At 43.4% G+C, this 25,311-nt stretch overlaps 1 protein-coding gene across 5 annotated transcripts in view; it reads left to right on the forward strand.

Moving 5' to 3' along the window:
- CADPS2 (calcium dependent secretion activator 2) overlaps positions 1-25,311 on the forward strand; it is a 605,828-nt gene that overhangs the window by 352,217 nt on the left and 228,300 nt on the right. The gene's annotated exons all lie outside the window — the stretch shown is intronic.

The following is a 25,311-nucleotide window of genomic DNA, read 5'->3' on the forward strand; positions in this document are numbered from 1 at the left end:
TGCTTTTTGTGAAAAGCAAACCCAGAACTGGTTCTGTGTTTTTATAGGGCAGGGCAGCTGTAACCAACACCTCCAATCTCATCTCATTGATTGGACTCCAGTTTGCTGACACCGCACTCCAATTAGCTCTTGGAGATGTCATTAGTCTAGAGGTTCACATACTTTTTCCACCTACACTGTGAATGTTTACATGGTGTGTTCAATAAAAACATGGTAACATTTAATTCTTTGTGCGTTATTAGTTTAAGCAGACTGTGATTGTCATTTTATGACCAATTTTTGCAGAAAAAATATAATTCCAAAGGGTTCACATACTTTTTTCTTGCAACTGTATATATAATTCTAAAGATGATAGATACCTATGATATGACACTATTTATGCAAGAAAAAAAAGGGGTCTCACTTTAGAGAATATAATTGCTTGGAGATCTTAACTCCAAAGACCACTGTGATTGCATGGTCAAGAGTGAGACTCTGCCCCTGGTAGAACAGTTTAAAGGGGATATCCCATGAACAGCATTATCACCTATCCTTAGGATAGGTGATAAATGTAGAATCTGACAGCTGTTACCTTCAGCAATCCTAAGAACTAGAGATCCTTTAGTCCCCCATTGGAATGCAATGGTAATGTGCAGGTAAATGTCCATTTTTAATTGAGAATTGATGGCTGCTAGAGTTGAGTGGACACCTGGATGTTCGGGTTCGGCCGAACATCACAAAAAAGTTTGAGTTCAGGACCCGAACTTGACCCCGAACCCCTTTGAAGTCAATAGGGACCCGAACTTTTGAGCACTAAAATGGCTGTAAAAAAGTCATGGAAAGGGCTACAGGGCTGCAAATGGCAGCAAAATGTTGTTAAGAGCATGGCAAGTACTTTGCAAACAAGTATGGATAGGGAAATTACATAAAATACATACAAATAAAAAATAATAATCTTGATCTTGGAGGACGAGGTCCATATGGAGTAGGAGGTTGTGGAGACGGTGGATGTGGCGGTGTTGGTGGAAGCAGCAGTGGAGGATCCGGAGGTAGTCTACACTGCGTATTATTATTTTTTTGTTTAAATTGGGGTACTCCCCAAAACATTGGGAAATATAACCTGTTATAACCCCCTCCAGCCGTGCTAAACAAACGTTCAGACAATACACTGGCTGCAGGGCAGGCCAGCACCTCCAAGGTGTAAAGTGCAAGCTCAGGCCAGCTATGCCTAGTTAAAAAAACATTAAAAAACTGATTCGACCATGGGTGTCCCTGCCAAGACAGTGACCACTAAAGTATTGCGGTTACATATAGGGACTACCCAATATACATGTGACTTGGAAGAGCTCACCAAATAAGAAGCAAAAAAACTAGAAAAACTGAAGCTCATGAAAATCCAATTTATGAAAAAATACTTAGTTAAATAATGTATATAGTACCATTAAAAAAGGAGGGTAGGGAACAGGAAAAACACCATCCCGGCTTAATACAGACCACTAAATCAAAGTAAAGTGCATACAGTCAGAAAATTCAAAAGTTAGATTACATAATAATGGATTTTAAAGGTGAGCCCACAAAAATAAAGGACATGAAAAAAACTGCAAATGGCAGTACGGCCAGAAACTGCAAAAGTCCTCATGAAAGACACCTTATGGTGTGAAACACCTGGTGGCTAGAGTATATGCCATCCAAATCACAATAAAATATAATATAACCTGGTGTCCTATGAACAGACTAATACTCTGCACAGTATCTGAATGCAAGATACTCACCTAAGGATAATTAGGATCTGAGTGCCGGGATGGGGTTACCCCAATATGCCCAATTTGTAGAACCAGAAGTTGAAGGGGGCAGACCTTTCAGTTAGTACGTGTAGGCGTGTGCACACATACTGCTCCACTATGTGGAAGGCCGAACTGGATGGACAAATGTCTTTCTTTCGGCCTTATGTACTATATTACTATGTTGCACGTCCCCGTGATTTCCACGATCCAATTGGATCCAAATAAAGGAGGGGGCGTGCGGCAATTACCCACTCCCGACTCGGGGAGGTAGTGACGATAAATAGCAATACAGTACTCTTAAGATGCCCTGTTGGAATGATTATTAAAAAATTATAGGGAATGTCACTGGGGTATTTTGGATTTGGAAACGTTAGACAGGAGAGGCCCTGCTTCCGCTTTGTTAACTCTAGATAACTTCTACCTGATCGCACGTCCAAAGATCCAATTGGATATTTTCTCTATCAACTTTCAGTGTTCTTTTCTGCGCCTACCATGTTGATCACAGCGGCGAATCAGGGTTCCAAGCTGGAGAGGGAGCTTGAGAAAGGGAGACCATATCCAAGGGAGGTCAATGGCTGCAATGTGATCAAGCGGAAATGTGGGACAAGTTATTAAAGCAGAAGGATCGAATGAAGGGCCAATTAAAGATGAATTTTTAGAAATTTACGTCCATGTCACCTATGCAGAGCAGGGGTTTTTCATCGCCAGAAATGGGTTAATGTCACCCACCAATGGAACAGACAATTTTTTAAAATTGCGGTCCCTGTCACCTATGCAGAGCAGGGGTTTATTCATGGAAAAAATGGTAAAATGTCACCCAAGAATGTAACAGAAAAATTAGTGAAATTTATGACCCTGTCTACTAGGTAAAGCAGGGGTATATCCTAGCCGAAAATTGGTGAATGTTACCCAACTATGTACCAGAAAAATTTATGAAATGTATTAATCTGTCCACTATGTAGAGCAGGGGTATATCACAGCTAAAAAATTTGTGAATTTCAACTGAAAATGTAATGGACAAATTAGTGAAATTTGTTTACCTGGGAAATATCTGAATACAACAATAAGCAATAGCGCTGTAGTATAACAATGGCTCGGTAAGGCCGGTATACATGTCTATTCTGCACAAGGTACTGAGAAGTCCTGTGGGATCTATGCCTGGTTCATTTTATTGAACGTGAGCTTGTCCACATTGGCTGTGGACAGGCAGCTGCGCAAGCTCAGGCCATGTGCCCAATTTGGAGACCCAGAAGTTGTAGGGGGCAGACCCGTCATTCAGTATGTGTAGGCGTGTGCACACATACTGCTCCACCATGTTGGTGAAATGCTGCCTCCTGCTAAGACGTTCCAGGAGGCAGGTGGTGCTTGTTATTGTGGTGTGCTGACAAAGCTTTTCCACATTTCAGCCATGCTAACCCTGCCTTCTGAGGTGCTGGTGGTACTTCAGCTGTGTTGGCAACCTCTTCCTCTGCCTTCGCCTTGTGCTTCAACTGTGCCCCCGCTGTCAGGAGGGGATGCCACCAGCAGCACATCTGCCAGCATGCGCTTGTACTCGCGCATCTTACGATCAAGCTCCAGTGAGGGGAATTAAGGACGGTACGTTGTCCTTGTAATGGGGATCCAGCAGCGTTGCCACCCAGTAATCAACGCAAGTTAGAGTTTGGCCAACTCTGCAGTCGTTGCGGAGACACTGCAGCATGTAATCGCTCATGTGTGCCAGGCTGCCCAGAGGCAACGACAAGCTGTCCTCTGTGGGAGGTGTATCGTCTGTGTCCTCTGTATCCCGCCAGCCACGCACCAATGATGGCCATGAGCTCGTTCGGGTGCCACCCTGCTGTGAACACGGTTCCTCCTCCATCTCCTGCTCCTCATCCTCCACCACGTCATCCTCCAGAACTGTGCCCTGGCTGGACAATTGTGTTCCTCTGAGCCACTTGTGAATGACTGTCCGGAAACCCTATGAAATGATCCCTATTCCTCCTGTTCTACATCCTCTTCCATCATCGCCAGAAGCTTTTTTTCAAGGAGGCATAGAAGTGGGATAGTAACGCTGAGAACAGCGTTATCTGCATTGGTCATGTTGGCGAAGTACTTGAAACAGTGCAACAAGGAACACAGGTCTCGCATGGAGGCCCAGTCATTGGTGGTGGTGCTGTTCCTCAGAGCGACTTAACCGTGCGTACTGCAGCTGAAACTCCACTATCGCCTGCTGCTGCTCACACAGTCTGTTCAGAATGTGCAAGGTGGAGTTCCACCTTGTGGGCATGTCGCATATGAGGCGATGAGTGGGAAGGCCGGAGTTATGCTGCAGTGCTGACAGGCGAGTAGCAGCAGGGTGAGAACGCAGCAGCATCTCTGACATATCGAGGTAATTTTTAAGGAACCTCTGCACCAAATTCAGCACATGCGCCAGACAAGGGATGTGTGTAAAATCTGCTAGTCCCAGAGCTGCTACGAGATTTTGCCCATTATTGCACACCACCAGGCCGGGCTTTGAGGCTCACTGGCACCAACCACTCATTGGTCTGTTGTTCCATGTCCGTCCAGAGGTCCTGCACAGTGTGGGGTTTGTCCCCCAAACAGATACGTTTTAAAACTGCCTGCTGTCGTTTACCCCTGGCTGTGCTGAATTTGGTGGTGAAGGTGTTACGCTGACCGGATGAGGAGGTGGTAGAGGATGAGGAAGCGGAGGAGGAGGAAGCAACAGGAGGCAAACTGAAGCGCCCTGCAATCCTTGGTGGTGGAAGGACATGTGCCAGACTGCTATCTGCCTAAGGCCCAGCCGCCACTGCATTTACTTAGTGTGCTGTTAGGAAGATATAATGTCCCTGACCGTGCTTACTGGTCCACGTATACGTAGTTAGGTGGACCTTGCCACAGATGGCGTTGCGCAGTGCACACCTGATTTAGTCCCCCACTTGGTTGTGCAGCGAAGAGATGGCTCCCCTGGCAAAGTAGTGGCGGCTGGGCACGACATACTGTTGGTAAGCCACCACCATAAGGCTTTTTAAAGAGGACCTTTTATTACAATAAAAAAATTCTAATCTAAGTATGCTGACATGGAGAGCGGCGCCCAGGGATCTCCCTGCACTTACTATTATCCCTGGGTGCCGCTCCGTTCTCCCAGTATAGGCTCTGGTATCTTCAGATTTACAGCTCAACTGGGAGGAGCCTGCTCTTGTTCTCCTGGGTGTCTCCTCCCAGGCTGTAGCGCTGGCCAATCGCAGCGCTCAGCTCATAGCCCGAGAGTTTTTTTCCTCCCAGACTATGAGCTGAGTGCTGCGATTGGCCAGCATTCCAGCCTGGGAGAAGGAGACGCCCAGGAGAGCAAGAGCAGGCTCCTCCGGGGTGAGACGAAAATCTGAAGATATCGGAGCCTATACTGGGAGAACGGAGCAGCACAAAGGGATAATAGTAAGTGCAGGGAGATCCCTGGGCGCCACTCTCTGTCTGTATACTTAGTTTCGATTTTTTTATTGTAATTAAAGGTCCTCTTTAAAGTCTCCGTCTCCACCAGACTGTATGACAGCATTGCAAAGGCATTCAGGGCCAGGGATCGCGGGTTGGTAACGGGTTACTTCCTCTTCCGCTCCAGTGTTTGGGAGATGGAGAGCTGAATGCTTCCATAGGACATTGTGGAGATGCTTAGTGACCCAGGTGGTGGTTTTGCTGGCAGATCCTCTGTTTGCGGGATGGCAGGTGCCACTGTCACTCCAGAGGTGGATGAGGAGGCCGAGACTGCAGCAGAAGAGGAAGCAGGAAGATCCAAAGACCTTTTTTTGTTTTTGAGGTGTCTACTCCACTGCAGCTTTGCACTTAGATGCCTGGTCATGCAGGTTGTGCTCAGGTTGAGAATGTTTATGCCTCGCTTCAGGCTCTGATTGCACAGCGTGCAAACCACTCGTGTCTTGTCGTCAACACATTGTCTGAAGAACTGCCACGCCAGGGAACCACTTGGAGATGGCTTTGGTGTGCTCGGTCCCTTGCTGCGTTGGGCAAGTAGCAGGCGTACTGTCTTTCGGATGGCCGCTCCACTTTTTCACCCTGCTCCCTCTTCTGCTGTGCCGGTGGTTCTGTGCGACCACCGCCTCTTCCTCTGAACTATACAGGTCACTCATATGACTTTGATTCCATGTGGGGTCGAGGACCTCATCGTTTTCCACATCATCTTCCACCCAGTCTTCACCCCTGCCCTCCTTGTCGGTCTGCGCACTTTCGAAAACCACAGCAGTTGGCACCTGTGTTTATTCATCATCTGAGACGTGTTGCGATGGTCCTCCCATGTACTCATCTTGAAACATAAGTGGTTGGGCATTGGTGCACTCAATTTCTTCCACTTCTGGGGCAGGGCTAGGTGGATGGCCCTGGGAAACCCTGCTAGAAGAGTCATCAAAAAGTAGAAGAGACTGCTGCATGACTTGGGGCTCAGACTGTTTGGCTGATTTGCAAGGGGGTGAGGTGAAAGACTGATGGACATGGGCTGCAGGTGCTAACTCTGATTTTTCAGCAGGAGACTGGGTGGGAGACTATGTGAAAGAACTGGAGGCACTGTCAGCAACCCAATCTACTATCGACTGACCTCACCATTCATAGAGCCGCATTAGGCCCGATCAAATAACGCTGAAGGTTGTTGCCTACTCGCACCTGAGGAAGGTGTTTCACTTGTGCCTGTAGCTGGCACAGATGCACCACGTCCTCTCCCTGCAACAGGAGCTCCACCAGCAGCACCACCACTGGGGCCACGTCCCTTATTCGACGCTCTCCTCATTCTCTGCAAATTTAGGATCTTGCCCAAAATATTTTTTGTTTTTTTAAATAACAAAATATAACAGCAGTATCTATCGCGTGTATTTCACACTGGCAGACGCAGCAAAGGCTGCAAATTTAGTATTTTGCCCAAAAAGAGTGTTTTTTAAAACCCAGAAAATTATTGCAGTATTTCAAGCTTGTATTTAACAATGACAAATGCTGCATAGGCCCCAGATTGAGGGTCTAGCCCAAAATGTTTTGCTAGGTACCAAAACAACTATTTCTTGTTTCCTTGCCTCACAAAAAATGTAATATAGAGCAACCAAAAATCATATGTACCCTAAACTAGTACCAACAAAACTGCCACCCTATCCCGTAGTTTCTAAAATGGGATCACTTTTTTGGGAGTTTCTACTCTAGGGGTGCATCAGGGGGTCTTTAAATGTGACATGGTGTCAAAAAACCAGACCAGCAAAATCTGCCTTCCAAAAACCACATGGCATTACTTTCCTTCTGCTCCGTGCCGTGTGCCCGTACAGCAGTTTACGACCACATATAGGGTGTTTCTGTAAACTACAGAATCAGGGCCATAAACATTCAGTTTTGTTTGGCTGTTAACCCGTGGTTCGTGACAAAAAAATATATATTAAAATGGAAAATCTGCCCAAAAAGTGAAATTTTGAAATTGTATCTCTTTTTTCCATTGATTCATGGGGTCATTTTTGGGTGGTTTCTATTATGTAAGCCTCAAAAAGTGACTTCAGACCTGAACTGGTCCTTAAAAAGTTTTTGGTTTCTTTTCATTTCTGAAAAATTTCCAGATTTGCTTTTTAAACTTCTAAGCCTTGTAACATCCCCAAAAAATAAAATATCATTCCCAAAATGATCCAAACATGAAGTAGACATATGGGGAATGTAAAGTAATAACTATTTTTTTTAGGTATTACTATGTATTATAGAAGTAGAGAAATTGAAACGTAGAAATTTGCTAATTTTGCCATTTTTTTTTTAATTTGGTCTTTTTTAAAATATAAAAATTATCATTTTTTTTACTCCATTTTACCAGTGTCATGAAGTACAATATGTGACGAAAAAACTATCTCAGAATGGCCTGCATAAGTCAAAGCATTTTAAAGTTACCACATAAAGCGACACTGATCAGATTATCAAAAAATGGCCTTGTCCTTAACCCCTTAAGGACACAGCCTTATTTCACCTTAGGACCAGGCCATTTTTTGCAAATCTGACCAGTGTCACTTTAAGTGGTGATAACTTTAAAACACTTTGACTTATCCAGGCCATTCTGTAATACATAGTAATACCCCTAAAAATTGTGATGACTTTACATTCCCCATATGTCTACTTCATGTTTGAATTATTTTGGGAATGATATTTTATTTTTTGGGGATGTTACAAGGCTTAGAAGTTTAGAAGCAAATCTTGAAATTTTTCAGAAATTTACAAAAACCCAATTTTTAGGGACCACTACAGCTCTGAAGTCACTTTGTGAGGCTTACATAATAGAAACCACCCCAAAATGACCCCATTCTATAAACTACACCCCTCAAGGTATTCAAAACTGATTTTACAAACTTCGTTAACCCTTTAGGTGTTGCACAAGAGTTATTGGCCAATGGGGATGAAATTTTAGAATTTCATTTTTTGGGCTAATTTTCCATTTTAACCCATTTTTTCCAGTAACAAAGCAAGGGTTAACAGCCAAACAAGACTGTATCTTTATTGCCCTGACTCTGCCGTTTACAGAAACACCCCATACGTGGCCGTAAACTACTGTACGGCCACACAGCGGGGCATACAGTGAAAGGTGTGCCGTTTTGGTTTTTGGAAGGCAGGTTTTGCTGGACTGTTTTTTTTGACACCATGTCCCATTTGAAGCCCCCCTGATGCAACCCTAGAGTAGAAACTCCATAAAAGTGACCCCATCTAAGAAACGACACCCCTCAAGGTATTCAAAACTGATTTTACAAACTTTGTTGACCCTTTAGGTGTTGCACAAGATTTAATGGGAAATAGATACAATTTCAAAATTTCACTTTTTGGCAGATTTTCCATTTCAATGTTTTTTTTCCAGTTACAAAGCAAGGGTTAACAGCCAAACAAAACTCAATATTTATGGCCCTGATTCTGTAGTTTACAGAAACCCCCTATATGTGGTCGTAAACTGCTGTACGGGCACACGGCAGGGCGCAGAAGGAAAGGAATGACGTACGGTTTTTGGAAGGCAGATTTTGCTGGACTGTTTTTTTTATACCATGTCTCATTTGAAGCCCCCCTGATGCACCCCTAGAGTAGAAACTCCCAAAAAGTGACCCCATTTTAGAAACTACGGGATAGGGTGGCAGTTTTGTTGGTACTAGTTTAGGGTACATATGATTTTTGGTTGCTCTATATTACACTTTTTGTGCGGCAAGGTAACAAGAAATAGCTTTTTTGGCACCGTTTATTTTTGTTATTTAAAACATTCATCTGACAGGCTAGATCATGTGGTAATTTTATAGAGCAGGTTGTCACGGACCTGGCGATACCTAATATGTATACAATTTTTATTTTATTTTTTATGTAAGTTTTACACAATGATTTCATTTTTAAAACAAAAAAAAGTTTGTGTCTCCATAGTCTAAGAGCCATAGTTTTTTCAGTTTTTGGGTGATTATCTTAAGTAGGGTCTCATTTTTTGCGGGATGAGATGATGGTTTTATTGGCACTATTTTGGGGTGCATATGACTTTTTGATTGGTTGCTATTACACTTTTTGTGACGTAAAATGACAAAAAAGTTTTTATTTTTATTTTTTATGGTGGTCACCTGAGGGGTTAGGTCATGTGATATTTTTATAGAGCCGGTCGATGCGGACGCGGCGATACCTAATATGTATACTTTTTTTTTTATGTAAGTTTTACACAATGATTTCATTTTTGAAACAAAAAAAATCATGTTTTAGTGTTTCCATAGTCTAAGAGCCATAGTTTTTTCAGTTTTTGGGCGATTATCTTGGGTAGGGTATGATTTTTGCGGGATGAGATGACGGTTTGATTGTTACAATTTTGGCGTACATGCGACTTTTTGATCACTTTTATTACCTTTTTTGGGAAGTAAGGTGGGCAAAATTTCAATTTTCTCATAGTTTTTATTTTTATGGCGTTCACCGTGCGGGGAAAGTAACATGACCGTTTTATAGATCAGGTCGTTACGGACGCGGCGATACCTAATATGTGTAGTGTATTTTATTTTATTTTATTCAGTGATAAATGTTTTTTTATTTTATCTTAACTTTTTTCACATTTCTTTGCATTTTTTTGACCCACACCCACTTGGTTCTTGAAGATCCAGTGGGTCTGATGTCTGTATAATACAGTACAGTACACCATATAGGGTACTGCACTGTATTTTACTTAAACTTTGAACAGATCTATGCCTTTAGCATACATCTGTTCAGCACCATGAAACGCAGGACGCCTGAGAAGGCGTCCTGTTGCCATGGGAACCTTCCCCGTCTGCTCATTAGTGGTCAGAACTGCGCAGACGGGGAAGGGTAAGGACAGGGCTTCGAGGGGCTGTCTGGTGCCTCATCTGCAAAGGCACAGCAGCCCCCTGATGGGAGAGGGAGGGAGCTCCCTGAGCTGTTAACCCTTTTCCATACAGCGGTCCGTACAGACCGCTGTATGGAAAGGGTTAAACGGCTGACATCGCATCACCGATGTCAGCCGTTTATACCAGGGTGCCAGGAATGTGCTGACACCTTGGTATACCCACTAGACGCCAACGATTATTCAATGGGAGGCGGGCGGGGGATCGCGATCCCGCCTGCCGCACCGCCCGCAACCCTCCCCCTGCACCTCCCACCCGGATAAAATCATTCAGGGGGGAGGGATACATTTATATTTTACGAATGCCAAAGTTTCTGATCCCCGCGGTCAGGGACCGCGGGGATCAGAAACTGCAGAAATCGCAGCAAACCGCAGGTCTGAATTGACCTGCAGTTTGCTGCGATCGCCCAAAATGGGAAACTCCCCCCCCCTCCCCCCGCGCATTTAGCAGGCACCGGGTTTGAGCAGGCACCGGGTTCCGATAACTGCCAGCCGCACGCCAGTGATCGAAAATACACAGGGCGTACATGTACGCCCTGTGTCCTTAAGTAACAGGGCACAAGGGCGTACCTGTACGCCCTGTGTCCTTAAGGGGTTAAGGCATTGAGCAAGCTGGCAATAAAGTACAGGACAAAACCCTCCAGATGCTTTCTACCAGAATTTAAATCTAAGGCTACTTTCACACTAGTGTTTTCAATTCCTCTATTGAGATCATTCATAGGATCTCAATAGCGGAAGAAAACGCTTCAGTTTTGTTCCCATTCATTGTCAATGGGGACAAAACTGAACTGAATGAAACGGAATGCACCAAACTGCATTCCGTTCCATTTTTTTGCATCCCCATCACGCACAGAAAAACGCTGCAAGCAGCGTTTTTCTGTCTACGATGTGGTGTGGAGCGAGACAGATCCGTCCTGACACACAATTTAAGTCATTGGGGACAGAGCTGTTTTCTCTGAGACAATAGAAAACGGATCCTTATCCGATTGACTTTCAGTGGTGTTCAAGACGGCTATTGAAGACATAATACAATCAGATCCGTTCATGACGAATGCGTGCGGTTGTATTATTGTAACGGAAGCTTTTTTGCAGATCCATGATGTATCCACAAAAAACACTAATTCACATCAGCGTTCAACCTTTCCGTTCTCCTGCTCTGTTATAGGGTGTGTTTTTTAGCGGAGACCAAATTAGTTTTCGCAGCACTTTTGTCTCCGCTTCAAAAATCTTCCTCTGAGCGGAAACCTAATTGACCCCATTATAGTCTATGGGGTCCGTAGGCTTTGTTCGGCTCAGTTATGTGCCGGATCCGTCCTTTCTGTTCTCCTGCTCCTATAACTGAGCAGGAGAACGGAAAGTCTGAATGCTGATGTGAACTCAGCCTAAGACTGTTTGGCCCACTATTGCCTTTTTGGCCCAATGTGGAAGAAATCTTCATATGTAGCAGGGCTGAATTATGTATTCAGTTATTTTATGTTTGTTTCTAATGAATTATCATCAATGTATACTGTATATGTTTAAAAAGAAAATCAGTTTTACATAGGAATCTTTTGTCGTCTGTAACCGATTATGCATCCTCTGTTAAATAATAATAGTGGAAAGCCTTGGAACAGTGCAAAGCCTAGGTATAGTAACATTTGCAAACAGCTTTATACTGTCAGTATATTTCTAATAGAAAATGTTTTGAATACGCGTTTGGTGCTCTCAACTAGAGATGGCCTTGCGGTTTGCCTGGCGATTGTTTTGGGGCGAACTTTGTGCGTTCGCGATTCGCCGAACATGTGAACATATGGTGATGTCCGCCCGTGCCATATTCTTTTGCATTGCGCCGAACTTTGACCCATGACACAGCCATCCATCAGGTGGGACAGGACAGCCAATTGAGATATTTCAGCAAATGGTCCCCCCCCTCCCACGCACCCTATCGCAGAACCTAATCTGGCAGCCATTTTATATTCTGTGTTTTGCCAGTGTAGGGAGAGGTTGCTTTGTGGAACAGGGACAGGTTTCTTTGTGGAGCAAGGACAGGCTGTTAGGGACACCAAACGCTAGCTAATAGGGCCACAAAAGTCCTGCTAAGGACTGGTATAGGTGTACTATCAATAGGTGTGATATACTGAGGGGTGTGATATACTTATGCTTTCTAACATAGAAAGCATATTATAGTACATTTGTATTGTGCAGCAGTTGTGTACTGTTCTGCTGCGATACCGCAGCTACTGTATATAGAGGGACAAATACTATTGGAACAACTAATTGCAACGGGTGTGATATACCTGTTGCCTTTAAAAAAAACTAATTGAGGGGTGTGATATACCTGTAATATACTTTCTAACGTAGAAAGTTTATAGTGCATCTGTATTGTGCAGCATTTGTGTGCGGTGACGAGCTCTATTGGAACAACTATTTGCAATACCTGTTGCCCCCCCCCCCCCCAAAAAAAAAAAACAACAACTGAGGGGTGTGATATACCTTCTTCCACAAAATACTGATTTGAAGGCTGCGATATACCTGTTGCCCCAAATAAACAGGGTGGTGTGATATAACTGTTGTGGCAAAAAATAATAATTGAGGGGTGTGATATGCCTGCTTCCACAAGATACTGATTAAGGGGTTTGATAAACCTGCTGGCACCAAATATTTATTGAGGCCTGCGATATATCTGCTTCCACAAAATACTGATTGCTTCCACAAAATATTGATTGAGGCCTGCGATATACCTGCTTCCACAAAATATTGATTAAGGGGTTTGATATACCTGCTTTCACAAAATACTAATTAAAGGGGTTTCCAGCAAATATTGATTGAGGCCTGCGATATACCTGGTTCCACAAATACTGCTCTTCTCTAGGGACTTAGCCACAGGGTCATTTAGAAAATGACAGGCAGAGTAAGAGGCAGGCCATTCCGCAGGGGTGGTAGGGGTCAGGCTGGTGCACCAGGCCAGAGCCTAAGTGGGAAGTTAGAGAAGGTGCGTGTGATTACTTCAAAGGACACACCAGAGTTGATTGAGTGGCTCATTCAGCCTTCCTCTTGTGCACCCTCCTTACTCTCTGCTGTGCGCACCCCCAAAGACACCGCCACCATAGCCCCTCCACTCGAGTCAGAGGAATTATTTTCCCATCCATTCTCAGACCTTACCAATGCACAGCCATTCTTGACATCTGATGAGGAAGAGGAGGTAGCAGCTGCTGCCACCCAGCGGTCTGACGACAGTACCCAGATCAGCCCAAGAAGGAGGTCCCCGCTGTTGCTGACAACTCTGAGATCTCAAATGTCAGTGGTGGTGAAGGTGACTATGATAACGTGTCGATGGACGTCACGTGGGTGCCCACAAGAGAGGAAGAGGAAGGGAGTTCAGAGGGAGAGACGGAGCAGCAGAGAGTGAGGGGTAGCTGGCAGAGCTCGCAGTGCACAGGAGGCAAAAAGCAGACTGCAAATGTATCTGGAGCGAGCCATCCTCCATGCACGGTCACTTCTGCTGCTCCCAGGATGCCGGAAAATGCAGCATCTGCAGCCTGTGGTGTCAACGCATAAGTCGTGGTAAGCCCAACAATCACCTAGGGACGACCGCCTTAAGAAGGCACCTGGCCGCCCATCACCAAGCCCAGTGGGAGCAATGCCGTCAGAACCCACAAAGTTACACTTCCGTCGCTCCATGTCCTCTCCTCCCATTTGTCCTCCACCTTCCACCATGCTGTCGTCGAGTTCATCTGGCAGAAGGCAGGCTTCCATGGCCCAAATGTTCCAGTGTAAAAAGTTGATGACGCCGTATAACCCTCTTGCCCAACGGCTGACCGCTGGATTGTCCGAAGTGCTAGCCCGCCAACTACTGCCATATAAACTGGTGGACTCTGAGGCCTTTAGAAAATTTGTGGACATTGGCACACTGCAATGGAAGGTCCCCGGAAGGAAATATTTTTCCCAGACGGGTATCACAGAGCTATATGGCCACGTTCAGCGGCAAGTGAATATATCTCTGGCACACAGTGTGAGTGCCAATATACATCTGACCACATACACGTGTTCTAGCAAACACGGGCAGGATAGGTACATAACTTTTACTGCCCACTAGGTGAACCTTCTGACGGCCGTCAAGCATGCAACCCAGGGCTCCCATGTGGATTTGGTGTTACCGCCGTTCGCCTCCTCCTACTCCATCCTCGGCTGACTCCTTTTCCACTGCTACTGCCTCTTCCGCTGCTCCCCAGAACCTATATGACGTGCCAGGTGATACGTTGCCATGCTGTGCTGCGGGTACAGTGCCTGGAAGCAAAGAGCCACACCGGTCCTGCACTGCTTTTAGCTCACTGGCTAACCCTGCTCAATTTGACAGTTGGTAAAGTGGTGTGCGACAATGGTGCCAATCTGCTGAGCGCACTGAAACAGGGCAAAATGACACAGGCACATGTCCTGAACTTAACCGTGCAGCGATTCGTTGCCAAATACTCCGGGGTCCAGGTCGTCTTGGGGCTGGCCAGGAAAATCTCTGGCCATTTTAGAAGATCTTACACGGTCATGCTGATGTTCAGTGGCGACACCACTTGCCCGTTAGACGTCTGATTTGTGACAGCCCTACACGCTGGAATTCCACCTTGTATATGCTTAATAGGCTGCTCCAGCAGCAACGTGTCATTAACGACTACCTGTACGAACTCGGCAACAGGACATATTCTGGGGAGCTTGTTTTTTTTTCACCACGCCAGTGCGACGCATGCATACTTCTGCAGCCATTTGATAAGATGACCAAACTGGTAATTTGTAGCCAGGGCGCCATCAGTGACATCGTCCCTTACGCCACCTTTCTGGGGTGTGCATTGTGTTGTGTCATTGATCAAGCCGTCGAGGAGCAGGACCTGGAAGATGAAGTCGCAATGCTGAATGAATTCCCATGGGGGCTACAAGTCAGTAGGAGTCTGAAGAGGAGTCAGAGGAAGATGGAATGGTGGCTAGGGGGAGGATGAGGAGGAGCAAAAAGAGCAGGCTTTGAGGGGGAATTTAAAGTTTTCAGGTATCCCTGTTGTTGTCTGTGGCTGGGGGGGAGGAGACCGAGGATGACATTCTCCTGGGCGATGAGCAGGAGCCAGGGTGCTCCACCACTTCCAATTTAGTGCAAATGGGGGCCTTCATGCTCCAGTGTTTTGAAGAGGGAACCCCGTATAAAAAGCATAAATGGCAAGGACCAGTACTGGGTGGCAATGTACTTGGACCCCCGGTACAAACACAAAATGGCGGCCATGTTACCAGCATCACAGAGGGCTAGCAGAATGCAGCATTTCCAGGCCTTGCTGCGGGAGATGCTGCATTCTTCTGTCGTGGGCGCTGGCATAGGAATTTCCACCCACAAAGAAACAGGTGCGGTTACCAATCCTACCACGCCTGCAAGGGCGGTTTGAAGATGTGTTGGTCACTTCGGATATGAGATCATTCTTGCAGACAACCCATCGACAACCTCCCTCCGGATCCAGCCTCAGGGAACGCCTAGACCGACAGGTCTTCTACTACATCGGGTTAACGGCTGATGTGGACGCTCTGAGAAGGGATGAACCCCTGGACAACTGGGTGTGTAGGCTTGACCTGTGGCCAGAGCTGGCACAATTTGCTATGAAACTTTTGGCTTGCCCCTCATCTAGTGTCCTGTCCAAAAGGACGTTCAGCGAAGCAGGGAGGATTGTGACCGATGAGCGCACTCGCCTGGCTCGCCTACCTCGTATTTCTAAAAATGAATGAGGCAATGATCTTGGAGGAATTCAACACCTGTGACAACCACGTGTAATTGAATTTACTCATGCCAACCCACACATATCCGCAACCACCCAAAACATACAGGGACATTTAAGGCCTTTTCTGTCAGGTGAAAGCCACATTTTTGGGGCCTGTACTGGACTACATTTACATTTATATCCATTGACCACCTAATGTACCTCCAGCCACATAATCACAAGTTCTTTTCTGTCAGATGAATGCCTAATTTTTGGGGTTTGTACTGGCCGACAGTAAAAATGTGTATCCAGTGACCGCCTAATGTACCTCCAGCCACATCATCACAAGTTCTTTTCTGTCAGGTGATTGCCTAGTTTTTGGGGACTGTACTCCAGTGTCCGACAGTAAAATTTGTATCCAGTAACCGCCTAATGTACGTACCTCCAGCCACATCATCACAAGTTCTTTTCTGTCACATGAATGCCTAATTTTTGTGGCCTGTACTCCAGTGGCCTACAGTAAAATTTGTATCCAGTGACCTCCTAATGTACCTCCAGCCACATCATCACAAGTTCTTTTCTGTCAGGTCAATGCCTAATTTTGGGGGCTTGTACTCCAGTGTCCGACAGTAAAACTTGTATCCAGTGACCGCCTAATGTACCTCCAGCCACATCATCACAAGTTCTTTTCTGTCAGGTGAATGCCTAATTTTTGTGGCCTGTACTAGCTGACAGTAAAATTTTTAGCCAGTGACTGCCTAATGTACCTCCAGCCACATAATCGCAAGTTATTTTCTGTCAGGTGAATGCCTAAATTTTTGTCCATGTTGTGGGACTATTTGTGCACTTTTAGTACCTGCATATTTGGTACCTGCAAATATGACCTGAAGGTTTTTCAGGCTCGCCTGCCATTAAAGTCATTGGGACCCGCTGCAAGCACGCAGTTCACGTCCATCACTACTCTCAATCCCAACTATATCCATAGGAAAAACCAACTGGATTGTATAATTCTCCTGTAGGAACCCTAGTTTCTGGCAGTAGGCACTTGTCAGTTTGTGTTCTCTGGATAAACTAGAAAGGACCTCAGACAAAAATGTTATCTAGCCTGGTCAAAACATTGGTCAGGTCAACTTTGGTAGATTAAATTCGGCTAGATCGAGCAGTGACTGACAAAATTGAGTTATCAGGTAGATCAACAACAGTCCGAAAACATACAGCCTTATTGCTACCGTGAGACACCTCAGGTCAGATGCTCAAGATTCAACTAACAGGAGTGCCATAACCACTGACTATTAACCTCCGATACTTAACCAGATAGGTGCCAGGAAGCGATCTATACAATACATTTGGAAAATCTACAGACCCTTACAATTTTTTTTCTCATTTTATGTTGTGGCCTTCTACTAAAATAAAATATTTTTTTCCCCATCCTTCTGTATCCAGTACCCCATATTGACAAAATAATAACAGAATGTTCGAAATCTTTGCTAATTTATTGAAAAGGAAAAATGTAATTATGCATTGACATAAGTATTCAGACCTTTACACAGTACTGATTGTAATCGATGCCAAAAGTGCTTCAGTCTCCAGTCTTTTTGGGTATGATGCCACAGGGTTTGCACACTTGGATTTTTTTTCTGCACGTCCTCTGAAACTCTGTCAGGATGGATGGGGACCATCTATGGACAGCCATTTTCAGCGTTTGCATTATAGGTGCGGATCAGTCTGTTCAGATACCAGACGGATCCACACTGAACGCAAGTGTGAAAGTAGCCTTATCCCTACTGCACACAGGATCTTTTGAAGTTCAGCTAGAATGACCATTGGGTTTCTGGCCACCTCCCTTGGTATACACCTACCTTCTTCCCGTATTTCGTTTTTGTCTGGTGGCCAGCTCTAGTAGGAGTCCTGGTTATTACAAACTTCTTCCAGTAAAAAAAAAATAAAAAATTGGAGGCCACTCTGCTCTTTCAGTGCATCAGAAATTGTTGGTACCCTTCTCCAGATCTGTGCTTTCACACAATCCTGTCTCTGAGTGCTACATACCGTTCTTTCCTACTCATGTCTTGGTTTTTGCTCTAATATCCATTGTCCACAGTGAGACATCATAAAAGATGAGGGTATATCTTTCCAAATCATGTCCAATTAACTGAATTTGCCAGAGGTTGACTGCAGTCAAGGTTAGAAACATCTCACAGATGTTCAAGAGAAATGGGAAATGTCACAGCAAAGGGTCTGAATACTTATGTCTCTGTGAAATGTTAGTTTTTCCTATTTAATACATTTTTGAATAATTCTATAATTTTTTTTCACTTTCTCATTATGGTGTATTGCGTACAGATTGATGGGGGTGACATGATTTTTATTTTAGCACAAGGCTGCAATTTTTTTTTTAAGTCAAAGTATCTGAAGATTTTCCGAATAGATTGCATATTGCAACACTAATTTTGATTGACCAAGGGGTCTGTACGTACTAGACCTCCTAGTATCCTGATCTTCCCCATTTTCCAAGCATAAACCCTTAATGGTAGTGGCCCACAATGCTTGAACATGGTAATTTTCTTACAATATCAGAATGGATATACATCTCTAAATAAGCATAGATACAGTATGTAAAAGGTTTATTAGTACTATATGACCACATCACTATTAACCTGGTTATATTTGTTTAAGTTGCCAATTATTCGTCTACCTCCACAACTAAGAAAGGTTCATTTTTTCTAACTGTCTTGTCATCAAGGGGCTAAGACATCACAGTAGGTGACGAGTTGTAAGTGAAATATATTATCTATGACAACATGTGTCCATTAACATGTCCGTCCTTTAAAATATCTTTGCAACAGATGCCTAATTAAAAGGTGTACAGTGATGGTATACTTTGCATTGCTAGAACTACTAGGTTGATAATTCAGAACTATAAAGGTAAGATATAAGCCTACAGAAGAGACATCAGTTAAGTACAAAACTACTTTTTACTCTTAGTTTGTGTCAGCAGATTTGTACCTATGACTCTGGCTAACTGTTACATGTGCGCTTGGCAGCTGAAGGCATCTGTGTTGGTCCCATGTTCATAGGAGCCCACATTGCTGAGAAAAATTATGTTTTAATATTTGCAAATGTGCCTCTAGGAGCAACGAGGGTGTTGCCATTACTCTCTCTGCAACTGCTGCATTCTCTGGCCCTGTCAATCAAAGTGCAGAGGGCCAGGCAGCTCCCACACAGCCAGTCTCTCCTATGCTAATAGAAGACGGATGGCCCTTGGCCCTTGGCAACGCTCATTTGAAAGAGCGCTACTAAGGGACTTTGCAGCCCCACTTTTCTACCGCAAATAAATGTTTTCCATAAATAAAGTATATTACAAAAATGTTCCCTGTCACTGTCCCTACACATTAGCCAGAAAAATAAATAAATTAAACAGCAGTTACTCTTTCAACTTGCAGCCACCACTGCAAATACCCACTTTGAGGACAAATTTAGTTATGAAGTCACTTTTGTGGGGCTTACATAATAGAAACCACCCATAAGATACTGCATTTTTAGAAACTACACACCTCAAATTTTTCAAAACTGATTTTACAAACTTTAACCCTTTGCATGTTTTACAAAAACAGGAACATGTAGGAGAAATTTCAAAATTCCAAAATTTCACTTTTGTTTAGTCTAACTTATTAACTAAATAAACTAAAAATTAAACTACTGGCTATCTTCTCTTGTTCCTATGATTGGGAGCATGGGATGTTGTGTATGCGAAGAGGTGGTATGTGTGTGAGCACCAAAGATATTAAGTTGGTATGCTGGTAGCCTCCCAGCGTTGTATCCTCATAGTGAGGGGATGGGTTCCTACAAAATTATTTCCTGGTACCAGGTAGTGAGAGAGAAGTAGGTTTGCAGTTTAGACCTAGTGGTATGGGGTAAAATGGCTATGAAGTTTTCCTACACCTCACATTATGTTCTTTATGGCAAGCTGCCGCCACCCAGTCCACCTTCTTAGTGTAAGAGCGTTTATCTATGAATAATGGTGATGAGGGGTGAGAGTTGCTTCCTTAATTGCAGGATAGCTTTGCAAGCAGCCGCTGCTACCAGGTGTAAGATTTGATGGTGTTCCCTTGAGATATTGTGTTTGTATTTATCTTTGAAGCTAAAAATAGCCCAGGTGGAGTCAAAGGGAGCTTGTGATACAAGATATTTAGTATTAGAGGCATGTGTTTTTGTCCAGAATTCATGTATCTGATGACATTTCCACATACGGTGGTAGACAGAGTCCTTGGCTTTACCACATTTAAAACAATGAGAAGTGCCTTATAACCCCATTCTGTATCCCAGTAGAGGTGTTAAATAGGTTCTCTGAGTAATTTTCAGCAGCAGCAGTTCAGTATATCTAGAAGAAGGGAGAAATCGGTGGGTCTGGTCATTGGCCATTAAGATCAGAGGAGGAGTGAGATCTGGGTCCTCTTGTTGCATTTGCTTAGGGAGAGGTTAGAAGTGGAGTAATCTTGTTGGTGTGTGGAGGTACTTATAGAGTTGTTTAATGAAGTCTCTGTGGGAGACATTGCTGGCAAAATGAGTATTAAATAAGGTCAACCACTCTTGCATGGTGGTATTTGGAAACTTTGTAACTCAGAAAGGGTAAACATTTGTTTCTGTGGAAAGTTCAATAAGTGGCTAATTCATGACATACCCTGTTGTTGCCATTGGTAATAAAGGGTATATGATCGTCCATGTTGGAATTGTGGGTTGTTAATTAAGGATAGAAGGGTGGAATAATTTGGGTGAAGTCCTTTTAGAAGTCTCATTTTGTGCCAGGCTTTCCAAGAGGTGATCAGCAGTATTCAGGAAGTGACGTACCGATAAATTGTATATGCATAAAATTTACCAGGTTTGCCTGGGTATGAAACTTTGGTCTATTTCTGTGTCAGTATAGTGGGGTGATCCCTGTGTTAAATCCACCAGGTATCTGGCCAACGCAGCAAGATTATAGAGACGTATGTTTGGAAATTCAGGCCTCCATTTAGTTTTGGCAGCTGAAAGATGTGATGTAATTCTGGCTGTCAGAAAGGGCCACAAGACCTTATCAAAGGCCTTTTTTGCATTTGGCCAAACAGTAATTGGTAAAAACAGTATTGTTGATATGTCATATGTTGCCACTATTGTGGCCACAATGACAGTTCTAATACTTTTAGTGAAATATCTGTCAGTGATAGAGCCTTGTTGTGCAGGGTGAATTATTAAAGAATATATATATATATATACCTTTGGAGGTAAATTTGGTTTATGATTGCATTTTACACATTTTTTGGCTATAAATCATATAAAATGTTGAACTATTCTCTCACAAAGGATTAACTGTTTTTCTAACTGTGTGACTGGTACTTTTGCTTTGTGCTGGCCATTTAATAACCCTTATTTCTAAACTACTAAGAGGTTATAAACACTTATTTAAGCCACATTCTTACTAGTAAGATAATAACTGAACTATAATGAGTGTTTATGCCAGAGATCAGAAATAAGGAGTCCGTCTGCTCCCCAGGTGACAGAAAATCCACAAGCAGCTAGTAGACTGTCAGCTCTTTACACAAAAATGGATTCCATATTATTAAATTGTTAATGAAGACCAATTGAAAAAAATGATTTTTAGCTCAAAATAAGTACAATGCAACAATAAAAAAAAATGCCCCAAGGGTGTACATAGCCTTTAAGGGAAGTGTTAGCAGTTTAAAATCCTAGTTAAAGGGGTGTTCCCCAGGAATAAAAAAAAAATTAAAATACATAAATATTAGTTTATTATAAATATTTTCCCAAATGCCTTTCATTATTTTATAATGCCTCGTTTTGTTTGGGGAGCAATCATTAGTAACATAGTTTATAAGGCTGAAAAAATCCATCTGTCCATCCAGTTTGGCCTGTTTATCCTGCAAGTTGATCCAGAGGAAGGCAAAAGAAGCCAATTTTCCCAACTTAAGGGGAGAAAAAATCCTTCCCACTCCAATCAGGCAATCAGAATAACTCCCTGCATCAACGACCCATCTCTAGTAGCTGTAGCCTGTAATATTATTACACTCCAGAAATGCATCCAGGCCCCCCTCTTTTAGTGAACTCACCATCACCACCTCCTCAGGCAGAGAGTTCCATAGTCTCACTGCTCCTATCGTAAAGAATCCTCTTCTATGTTTGTGTACCTCCAGACGCAGAGGATGTCCCCTCGTCACAGTCCTGGGGATAAATAGATGATGGGAGAGATCTCTGTGCTGACCCCTGATATATTTATACATAGTTATTAGATCTCCCCCTCAGTCGTCTTTTTTTTAAAGTGAATAACCCTAATTTTGATAATCTTTCAGGGTACTGTAGTCCACCCATTCCAGTTATTTCTTTAGTTGCCCTTTAGTTGCCGTTGTTCTTCTTCCTGGGTCAGACAGGGCACTTTTAATGGGGAATTTACTTTTACATTCTGTATTTCATCTGACAGTTTATTTTCCTCAGTGAATAGAGTGGAGAAAAAATATTTAATAGCTTTGCTTTTTCATCATAGCTCTCTGCAACACCCCCTCATTATTCTGTAGAGGGCCAACACCTTCAGATTTATACTTTTTACCATTTATATAATTGAAGAAAATTTTTGAGTTAGTTTTGCTCTCTTTGGCAATTAATCTCTCGGTCTCTGACTACTCTTATTACATATTCGAATTTTTTCCTTATAGTTTTTCAGTGCTTTCTCAGTACCCTCCTGTTTTAGCGATTTAAATGCTTTCTTTGTGTCATTATTAGCTTTTTTACAGTTCTTTTTATCCACATTGGATTCTTCTTGTGCCTTAAAATTTTATTCCCATAAGGTATGTACCTCTCACAATTAGATTTTAGGATGCTTTTAAAAAATCCAATTTTCTGGCTGTATTTTTATTTTTGATGACTTTGTCCCTGTTGGTTAGACCTATGGCCTCTCTTAGTTGGCTACATTTTGCTTTTTTGAAGTTTGGTATTTTTGTTCCTCCCTGAAGAAACACTCTTTTGAATGACAATTGGAAGGTATATTACTTTATTTCACTATTTCCCAGGTGTCCCCCACCTGCACATCTGTCGTTCTTTCAGGTCTATTGGTTAATACTTAGTCCAGTATGGCCGTCCCTGTAGTGGGGTCCTGAACCAGTTGGGAAAGGTAATTATCTTTGGTTATTGCCAAGAACCTGTTTCCTTTATGAGATATACAGGTCCCCCATAATAAAGACCTCATTATGATCTGCTGCCTCGTCTATCTCGTTTACTAGCAGATTGTCTGTGGACTCTGTACATTAACTGCTCAGTCATAGCGGTCATCCAGCCATGTCTGTTATTCCTACTATGTCATAGTCTTCCTCACACATCACTAATTCCAGTTCACCAGTTTTATTAGTCAGGCTTCTGGCATTTGTATACATACAATTAAGAGGTTTATTTGTATACATCTTTCCTTCTGAACTGTTCTATTCCCTCCTTCCAGTCCCCCAGTGTCATTACCTTGCCCCGATCTCTGCACTATCTTCCCATCCTATAACGTAATTACCCTCCCCTCCAGTCCCTAGTTTTAACACTCCTCCAACCTTCTAGCCATTTCCTCCCCAAACACAGCTTCCCCTTCCCCATTGAGGTGCAGCCCATCCCTACGATAGCGCCTATAGCCGACAGAGAAGTCCCAGTTCTCCAGGAACCCAAACCCCCTCCTTCCTACACTAGTTCTTGAGCCATTTGTTAACCTCCCTAATCTCCTGTTGCCTTTCTTGTGTGGATCATGGTATAGGTAGTATTTCGGAAAACACTACCATTGAGGTCCTTGCTCTAGGCTTGTGACCTAAATCCCTAAAATCATTTTTAAGGACACTCCACCTGCCTCTAACTTTGGCACATTTTCCAATATGGACCATGACTGCTGGATCTTCCCAACCCCCCCCCCCCCCAGTAATCTATCAACCTAATCAACGATGTGTCGAACTCGAGCGCCATGAAGACAAGACACTGTTCAACGATCCCGGTCTTTGTGACAGATCACCCTTTCTGTATCCCTAATAATTATCTGGTAGTCTCCCACTACCAGCACCTGTCTGGCCTGCCCTGCTCTCCTGATCCCGATATTCCCCTGACTGGCAGAGGAAGGATCCGGCAGCAGCAGTGCTCTTTCTGAACTGACATCCCCCTTATCTGCCAACCTTGCAAACTTGTTGGTGTGTGTCAGATCAGGGCTGTTCTCCCTGGCACTCTTCCTTCTACCCCGCTTTCTAACTTATCCAGCTACATAGCTACCTCACTTTCCTGAACTTCCTCGCTACCACCCTCCCACCCCCATCTACTCCATAGAGTTCTTGCTCAGCGAGCAGCAAACTCTTTTCCAAATTGTCAACGCTTCTCAGTGTTGAATCTTGCCCGGTTAGATTCATGATGTGCCATTCCAAACTGTCAATTTGTTCATATTTTGAACAAAGATATGCACCCTCAAACGGCTGTTCCAGGACTACATACATTACACAAGATGTGCACTGGACTGCGCTATCAATAATGGAACACATTCTAAATTGGGATTATTCAAGAAAAAAGAAAAAAATAGAATATGGTGCAGTAATAAGAATCTAATTTACTGTAGTCTCCTCCTAAAGTCCCTGAATCTCAAGTCATGTAATCTAAAGTCACACACTTAATACAAACACACACTTGAACTCAAACATGTGAATGCTCAAAAACTTGCTTTGTTTGTCTGCTTGTATAAGAGCAGCTCTCAAACCAGACTGCTTTTTTCCCCTAGAGAAATAAAATGACTGCCATCCTATCAGTACACACAGAACCTGTCCTAATCACACAGCAGGAGAAGTTACTTCACCACAATGAGCCATATGTCAGAAATCATGATCCTGAATACAGGTGAATGTCTGTTGGAATGGAGAAGATGAGGAGAAATGAGAGGAGAGTGAGGTATGGCTAATGACCAGCAGCACTTGTTTACAGTTTCCATTACCAGAGCAACACATTGCCAAACCTGTCCTGTCCGTCCTCTCTGTACTTCATGTCTCCTCATGAACTAAATTCCCCAGAGATTCAGCTAAAGTTCTTATCATCTGTATTCAGGATCATAATCCCTGACAAGTAGAGAGGAGGATGAGGTAGCTCTTTACCTCAGTGTTGTAAAGTAACTTATCCTCATGTGTGATCAGGACAGGTTTTGTGTGAACTAATAGGACAGCGGACATTTTGTTTTCCCTGATGGTTGTTCCCCAGACAAAATGAGCCATTATAAATAATGAAAAGTATTTGAATATATTATAATAAAGTAATATTTAAGTATTTTCATTTTCTTAATTCCCGGACAACCCCTTTAATGAGGGATATTGGGGGAGTGTATGGACTTTTTGCAGTTTCGGTAGGAGGATTGTTCTTGAGTCCACAAAAGTACCAACATGGGCATTTTTAGTATATATGGCATTAAACATGAGTGTCAAATCAGGGACTATGTCGGGTAGTAGCAATTTAT

The sequence above is a fragment of the Bufo gargarizans genome, chromosome 2 (genome assembly GCF_014858855.1).
Source record: "Bufo gargarizans isolate SCDJY-AF-19 chromosome 2, ASM1485885v1, whole genome shotgun sequence".
NCBI classification, from domain to species: Eukaryota; Metazoa; Chordata; class Amphibia; order Anura; family Bufonidae; genus Bufo; species Bufo gargarizans.